This window comes from Cervus canadensis, chromosome 14 (assembly GCF_019320065.1).
Source record: "Cervus canadensis isolate Bull #8, Minnesota chromosome 14, ASM1932006v1, whole genome shotgun sequence".
Classification (NCBI taxonomy): domain Eukaryota; kingdom Metazoa; phylum Chordata; class Mammalia; order Artiodactyla; family Cervidae; genus Cervus; species Cervus canadensis.
This window is the reverse complement of record NC_057399.1, coordinates 55,641,234-55,649,711: the sequence shown is the minus strand read 5'-3', so window position 1 is coordinate 55,649,711 and position 8,478 is coordinate 55,641,234.

The window sequence follows — 8,478 nt, the reverse complement described above, 5'->3', positions numbered from 1 at the left end:
TATCACTAAAATGTGTGTTCTTTCATTGCCACCATCCGCGTGCAATGTTATTCCTCAGTGACTTTTCTGTGGATATGTTATTATTTTCTACAGCAGTCACTTTTTTAAAATCCCTGATTTGCACTGTTATTTTAAATATTTAGGGGCAAGAGAAAGTTTTTGAGAGAAAGGAGATAAATCCTTCAACCAGCAGGAGGATTATATTTACTGTGCCTGCATTTTTCATTTGCTGTTCTATTTTTGTTGTGTATTATTTTGCTCGCTGTATTATTTCCATTCTTTTTAGCTTTCATCACCAGGAAAGGATGCAAGTTTCCTTTCGAGCTATGCTTCCCACTCTGTTTACCAGCGGGAAGTGTCATATTCGTGGTATGATATGGTCCTTAGCTGCAGATGCTTCTGTCAGTTCTGTAGCTCTTTCGCTTCCTATCAGCAGCAGTAGTTACTTTAAATAGAGTTGATATTATGGTCTGAATAGTGAGGTTAGCCCTACCTTTCCTTCGGTTTCTTTTCTTTCCATTTCTTGCTTGTGTGGATTGAAAACTGTGAATTATAAGACTGAAAATCAGGATGAATCTACGAAGTAAACTATCGTAAAGACTAATTTCTGTTTAGACTTTTGGCTTGGAACTAGGGGACTCGCTTTAAGACACCTAGCTGGCATTTGCCCTCTGATAAATCCATCAGCCAGTTGAAGTCCAATGAAAAGGAATGCTCAGTTACCTCAAAATTTCCTCCAGGTGTTTTGAGTAAAGAGTATGAAGTTAGTTATATGGATTTATACTAATGTTAGTGACTTGTCTCACAAACTGTTAGGATTTATTTATTATCAGTACACAGTAATATCAGTCAACTTCATTGCATGAAATGTGCTATATTGTGTAAGTTCAGTTCAGTTCAGTCTCTAAGTCATGTCCGACTCCTTGCAATCCCATGGACTGCAGCACTCCAGGCTTCCCTGTCCATCACCAACCCCCAGAGTTTACTCAAACTCATGTCCATCGAGTCGGTGATGCCATCCAACCATCTCATCCTCTGTCATCCCCTCTCCAGCCAAATCCATACCACTCTTCCCCTTCTGCCTTGGATGACTTGAATATTTGCTTCAGTCCTCTCTGCAAACTTCGTACCTTGGAGATGTTCCTTTCATAACATTTTTCCAAATGTTTTATGATGTAGTTCCTAACTGCAAATGTAAAGTCCCTTCGTATACTTACTCCATGGTACCTGGAATCCCTTGGCTTAGGGACCTTTATTTCTCCTCAACATTTAAGCATTGGATGAATAACTGATGTAGTGTAAGTATTGAAGAAAATGTTAAAAGTGTCACAGGGGTTCTGAATAACCTTACAAAAAAAACAGTAAAACGCCGTGTGGTATGCTCATTCATTGAGAAACAATGTACTTCACCTATTTTTGAAGTCAAATAGTGCAATAGTTGGAAAAAATGGTGTTTTCTAATTAATCAGTGTGCCAGAAAATTACCTCATCCAAAACACTTCATTCTCAGAACCTATCATCCTCTTATATAAAATTGAGAGCAAATTTGACAGAAAAATGCAGGGGAATTTTTTTTTAAGTAGCTGAATGCAATTTAAAGAGGGGCATGCTTAAAGTTTTCTTGCATTCAAATTCGAAAGTAAAGCAAAGCAAAGCAAAGTGTCTGGTTAGCATATACTACCAGGTAAGGTGAACATACTTGTCTTATTTAGAGAAAGAAAGGCAACAAAAGTGATGACATATTGTTAAATCCATCCTAAATTATTTCTCTAACATTATTTGATCAGCTTGATTTCACATTAGGAGTGGGGTGGTTATTGACAGTCATTTAGACCTCTTCTTCAATTAGTGGCTTGTTTCCAAACCCATATCAATCTCTGAGTATATCTCCTCAACCCAACCGGTAAGATTGAACAACAAAAAGAAAATTGGCCTAAAGATTTGAGGGGCTTTGCTGGGCCAGTTTATAGATACTTTTATTTTCATTAATTATAATTAAACTCTTTGTTTCTTCCTGTTTTTAAAAAATACATATTATCATTGGGTCAATCATAGATAAAGTGTAGATGATTTTAGTGATTTTACTAAAAATAGTAATTTTATTGAATAGTTTATTTTTTATTGGTGTAGTTTTATTCTAGAGTTGGATCTAATGTGTATAATGTAGCATTTGGTTTTCTAAACATTCCTGATTTTCAACAAGTCTCATGAAAATATGTTCATTTGAACATTTTTAATATGTGTATTATTATTATACTTAGAAGAACACAGCTAAATTACTTAATGACTTTTATAAAATATAAGATTGTGTGATTATAAACTGTGAAGCCAAGTAACTAAGGATATTTTTAGAGCAAGTTATCCCAACAGCAACACTTATATACTGTAATATGTGAGAATCATATATACTTTTATTATTTATTTTACTCCCTATTTCTGCAAGTATATTAATAACCATGCCTTTTATTTCTATGAGTAGATCTGTTTATCTTTCTGCATAGTGCCATGCTAGTTGTTGCATTAGAAATTCTTTTAAATGAAAATTAGTTGTTATATGATACGGAAGGTATACATTTTGTTTTTAAACTGTTTATTTAAATGATTGATGTTTCTTATATTTCTCTAAATTAAAAATGATGATGCAAAACTGGGCATACACTTCAACTGATTGTGAATATTGCTGCATATAGTTCATCTGCTATACTTCTATTTTAATGTCTTCTTAAAGTAGTTGAAACTGCTCCCTCAATTGTTGATGGTATACAGGTACTGTTTTATTGGTTCATAGGTCCAAGCTTTACCCAAACTGTGAAGTGCTGTGGATTTCTTTGTGAATCACCATATCTAAGCTAATGTGGTGGTGGTTTACAAAGTAATTCATAGTGCTTCACAGGTGCTTCTGCAGTTGATCTACATCTCGAAGCCTAGAATCCCTTTACTGAGCCATTGAGAACAAGCTACTTTGTATTACAAGACTTACAAGGTCAAGCCATCCCTGGTAAATATACTGTAGAATCCTTCCATTTGCTACTTAGAGTTAACTATTATCAAAGTTGTGTCAAATGCACCAGAAATTTGATTTCTTTACCTAAATATACATATTTTATGTAGTTGGTATATCTTATCTCTTCTGTTACTTTTCTGAAAAGTAATTTTATAATACTTCTTGGTTAAGAAACATAATACACCAGAAAGAAATTCATTAAATGAATGTTTCCACCCAGATAATAAACATGCCATTTGAAATTTGAAGATTTTAATTTTCATTATTATACATACTCATGTAGAATTACTCTACATAAAGTCTATGTCAAATTAATGAATTAATTAAATATTTTAACTGCTAAATGGTCAAGGGCTTGTAAGAATCCTTGCTATGTGATACTTCTGTAAGTAACCAAGATTTCATTTCATTCACACCAGGAAAACATTGTTGGTGTAGGCAAAGAAACAACCTTAATGTGTCAAGTTGTATATTATGAAGGAGCATGTTAAATTAGGCATATTTTGGACACTCATTTCCATTTACCTTTTGTGGGACCAGTTTTCTTTGTCCCCATTTTATGATTCAAAAGATTGAGTTACCTTCCCAAGGTCACAAATGCCTATTTTCTTGCTGACATGTATTGTTAAAACAAAGAACTTTGTGGTCATTTTAGTCATTAGAATTACTTAGGCTGATTGATTCATGAACCATTAATCAAACATTGGATGGTTAACTGTTTTACTAATTGATTTAGATTCCAAATAGTTCTGTCGACCTTACCACATCCTTTTTATTTACAGGGCTAGAACTTAAGATTTAGCTCAATGGTATGACCACAAGTCTTTCATAGCTGAATACTTTTGGTCTTTTACTTCTTAAGTGGCATGTTTGTGCACCAAAATGGCAGTGGTATAGGTTTCTGAAATTACTTGTGAATCTTCATTCAGTATATCTTTTGTGTTCATTATGGCTTCATTTTTGTCTTATGTTTGATTCTTTAGAAGTGGGTTGTGACTGTGTCTCATAAAGTTGGGTGACAAATTATTGCACTAAGTCATTAAGTCCTTTTTTTTCTGATAGATAAAAAAATCAATATATTATTTTAAATTGATATGTAATCAAAATGATGAATGTCATATATGTGGCATGTGATGATTTTGACATTGAAATATATCTTATACAAACATGATTAGAGATTCTTCACACAAAAACACCTTGCTACTCTAAATTAATTTTAAAATATGATACAAATATATTATCCTAATTGATGTCTTTAATTTATCAGTAGTTTTAATTATCATGCCTTCCCTGAAAAATATATATTGTTTCTCTTAAGCCTCTGTGTTTATAAGTAAGCTCATTAGTGCTCTAGGATTCCCTGTGTTTTCATTGTGAGCTCCATTGCTGGTGTTTGTGGATGGGTTTGAAAAGCAACTGAAAAGATAGATTTCTGAGATACCATTGACCTAGAACCCTCTGATTTTCCTATTTTATTTAAGAGGTCTACTTGAAAATTTTTCTTTGAGCTAAAGATGCCATTTTTAATGAAAATACTTACAACTGCTGATTTATAAATTTAGAAGAAATTCGCAACATTTTTTCTTGAGAGCATTTTTAATTTATCAGAGATAAAATGAGGTTTATTCTCACATCTTATAATTATGCACTTTTATCTTGTATCATCATTCTGTATTTAAGCCTAGCATTGCTAACTCTTTTCATTTTTAAGATAAATGCACAAAGGTTTACAAACAATATATTAATTTGGGGTACAATTTTCAGTAGAACACACGTTCAAAATGGATTTACACTTTCTTTCTAGGGCCAAAGGGAGCATTAAGCCCTCCTAACTTTTGTGAAACCTATGTGAGAACACATATTAGAAAGTGAGTGTGCTAGAGTTCTTCAGAGAAACAGAGCCAATAAGGGGTCTGTTTGTGTGTGTGTGTGTGTGTGTGTGTGTGTGTGTGTGTACATAGAGAGGTAGAGATACTTATCTTTAGGAATTGGCTCGCATGATTGTGAAGGTGTGACAAGTCTAAAATATGACAGGGTAGATGAGTAGGCAGGAGACTCAGGAGAGAGTCAAACTCAAATTCTGCTGCCAGATTTTGATTCTTGTTCTGGGGTGGTCAGGCTTTGTTCTATTAAGGCTTTCCTTCAACTGGTTGGATGAGACCCGCCTACATTATGGAGTGTAGTCTGCTTTATTCTTAGCCCACTGATCTAAGTGTTATTCTGATCCAAAAACACCTTCAAAACAAAACAAAAACACCTTCACAGAAACATCCAGAATAATGTTTGACCAAATAGCAAGTCACCCAGGTACAGCCAACTTGATACATAAAAGGAATCAGCACAGTGAGAACATTAGTTTTTTTTTTTTTTCAATGAATTAAAATTTTATTTGTGAGGTAATGATTTGATGTTATTTCTTAGATTTTCTTAATTATTTAGTACATACAGCTCTGTATATGTGGACTTTCATATATTTATATTTCACTTCATTTAGTGGAAGTTTAGTTAGTAGTAGATATTCCTTTGGTTAAATTTCCAGAAAAAAATATTATTCATCTGAAAGAATAGCAGAAATAATTACAAACTAGACATGTTTCATTAAATGTTTACTCTCATTTTATGGAAGTCAAACTTTTAAAATAAATTCATAAGCTTTAAAAACTTAAGTTTAAACACTAGTTTAAAAAACTTATGATTACTATCAAAACACAAATTTTAAAAACTTTTCTTTTTTACCTTTTTCATTTTTATAGAATTCTTATTCTATGTATTCTTTTGTGAACTTACAGGACCAGATGTCCTATAGCTACTAAATAAATATTTGCAGAATGAATGAATGAAGTTTGAGTATTATAATCTTTTAAAATGAATTTGAGCAATGGCAAAAAAAAATGTTTATGGTTATTAGCTTCATCTCTGATCCTAGCTTTTATCCCTTAATGCATCTTCCAAACTCATGGCAAAATTTCAACAGAAGTAAGCGATCATTTCATCTCAAAATTAATGAAATGGTGAAAACCATTTTTTTTTTTAGTTGATAAGTTGTGTCTGACTCTTTGTGACCGCATGAACTGCAGCATGCCAGACTCCTGTGTCTTCCACTACTTCCTGGAGTTTGCTCAAATTCATGTCCATTGAGTTGGTGATGCTCTCTAACCATCTCATTGTCTACTGCCCTGTTCTCCTTTTGCCTTCAATTTTTCCCAGCATCAGGGTCTTTTCCAATGAGTCAGCTCCAGCTTCAGCATCAGTCCTTCCAATGAATATTCATTGTTGATTTCCTTTAGAATTGACTGGTTTGATCTCTTTGCTGTCCAGGGGACTCTCAAAAGTTTTCTCCAGCACCAGAATTGGAAAACATCAATTCTTCAGTGCTCAGCCTTCTTTGTGGTCCAACTCTCAGATTCATTCATGAGTCAAAGAAAACAAAAAGAAACCACAATAGGGTAAATGGCTATCATATTAAATGTGAGTGAAATACATAGAGTAAAAGAAGGATTTAGCCTGTTAGGAATCTTGAGTTTTAAAAAGTTCTAGTTCATTTGAATGCATACTTTGGAAAGTACTTCAGCCGAATTACTCAAATTCTGCAGATATTAGCTATGTACTAATTAGCAGTTAGTAGAATATCAACCTTTTATTTTCATGTGGGTATACTTAAGTGGTGTAACTGAGCACCACTGTAATCAGTGTCCTAATTTTGTCTCCTTGAGAGACTGTACTTTTATAGCCTGTTCCCCAAATAATAATTAGAGGAGTAAACTAAATCTCTGCAATTCTGCTTTAGAAAATAAGGTGGTGAACTATATGCCGAGAGAAGAATTGGGAAAAGTAAACAAGCTTAGACTCTTAAAAATAGCTCTTCTTAGAGAAGCAACTAAGATTTATAGGGATCTCATTTAATCAGTAAATTGACATTATTGCCCTGTTTTACAGATGAAGGAATGAGAGTGCCCTAACTTATAACTGTCCTTTCTATCATATGATGCACTACCTATGTGCAAATTTTACATCCTTGAGGCCTTATAACTTATGAGGAGAAATTTCAGAATAATAAGGAAAAAGCTCACAAAAGGTACATTTGGAAAATATTTCTTTTATTTTCCCTAGTACTTAAATTATAATAATTTCATCAGATTCCTGCTTTTATTCATTTTTGTCTGTGAGGATATTCTCTTCTTTGTTGTGATACTTTGAATGGTATGTTACAAAATATTCATATACTGATTTTGGAAAAGTCTTCTCTAAGAAGATACTTTTTGTCTACCAGAGGTCTCCTCGATAGGGAGGTGGATATTTTCATGTGAATTAAATGTGTGAACCCAAGGTAATCATTATCCTGATCAGAACCAATGTCAGCTTTCCATATAAACAGATGACCCAAAGTCAGCATTTCAGAGTCTGTGATGGAGGGCTGCATGGAACCCTTTGGTTGCCAGCCAGTGAACATACCAGGTATGAAGAGCTGACTGCATAGACAGGAAAAGACAGAGAATGCATGAGAATATAATAGTTATAACGTAGCAAACTCCTTTATCAGACAATGGAGAGATTAGAGCTATGGAACTGCAGGGTGATAGCCTTATGTAATTTGAGAAAACTTCTCAGATGATTTTTACATGTTCATCTGCCTGAGAACCACTGACCTAAAATTTCCTAAGGTCAAAAATCATACAAACTCTTGGGGAAGAATAGAGAAGATAACCATAAAATCAGTATGAAGTAACATAAAGCTAGAGGAGGGAAATCTTTAGGACTCAGAATCAAAAGCATCTTCTCTTCCTAAGGCAAGGTTACCATGGAAACATCAGGGCCTGAGAGCCTGGGGCACAAGCTTGGAGCTCAGGTCTGAATAGAAACTGTGTGTTAAAGAGAGCATGTTAACTATTTGATAGTGCCTACCTAGAGCTAGGAATTCAGAGGGCAAATAAGTGAAATATCTAGAACAATGCTGTCCAATAGAAATATAATGTTTTTCAATAAGTTACAAGTTTTCAATAAGTTTTCAAATAAGTTACAATTAATTTGAAACATTAAAAAATAGAATCCCATGAATCAAATTTAATAATATATTTAATATAATTAAATTTAATAATATATTTTATTTAACCCACTATTTACAGAATACTCTAATTTCAACAAGTAATCATGGAAGAATTATTAATGGGATATTTTACATTCTTGTGGTATTAAGTCTTTAGAATCTGAGATGTAATTCACACAGCACATCTCAGTTTGAAAGAAAATGAAAGTGATAGTCACTTAGTCACTTAGTCATGTCCAACTCTGCAACCCTATAGACTATAGTATGCCAGACTCCTCTGTCCATGGGATTCTCCAGGCAAGAATACTGGAGTGAGTTGCCATTTCCTTCTCCAGGGGAGCTTCCCAACACAGGGATTGAAGGCAGATTCTTCACAGTCTGAGACACCAGGGAATCTATATTTCAAGTGCTCAGAAAGTCACCATGTAGC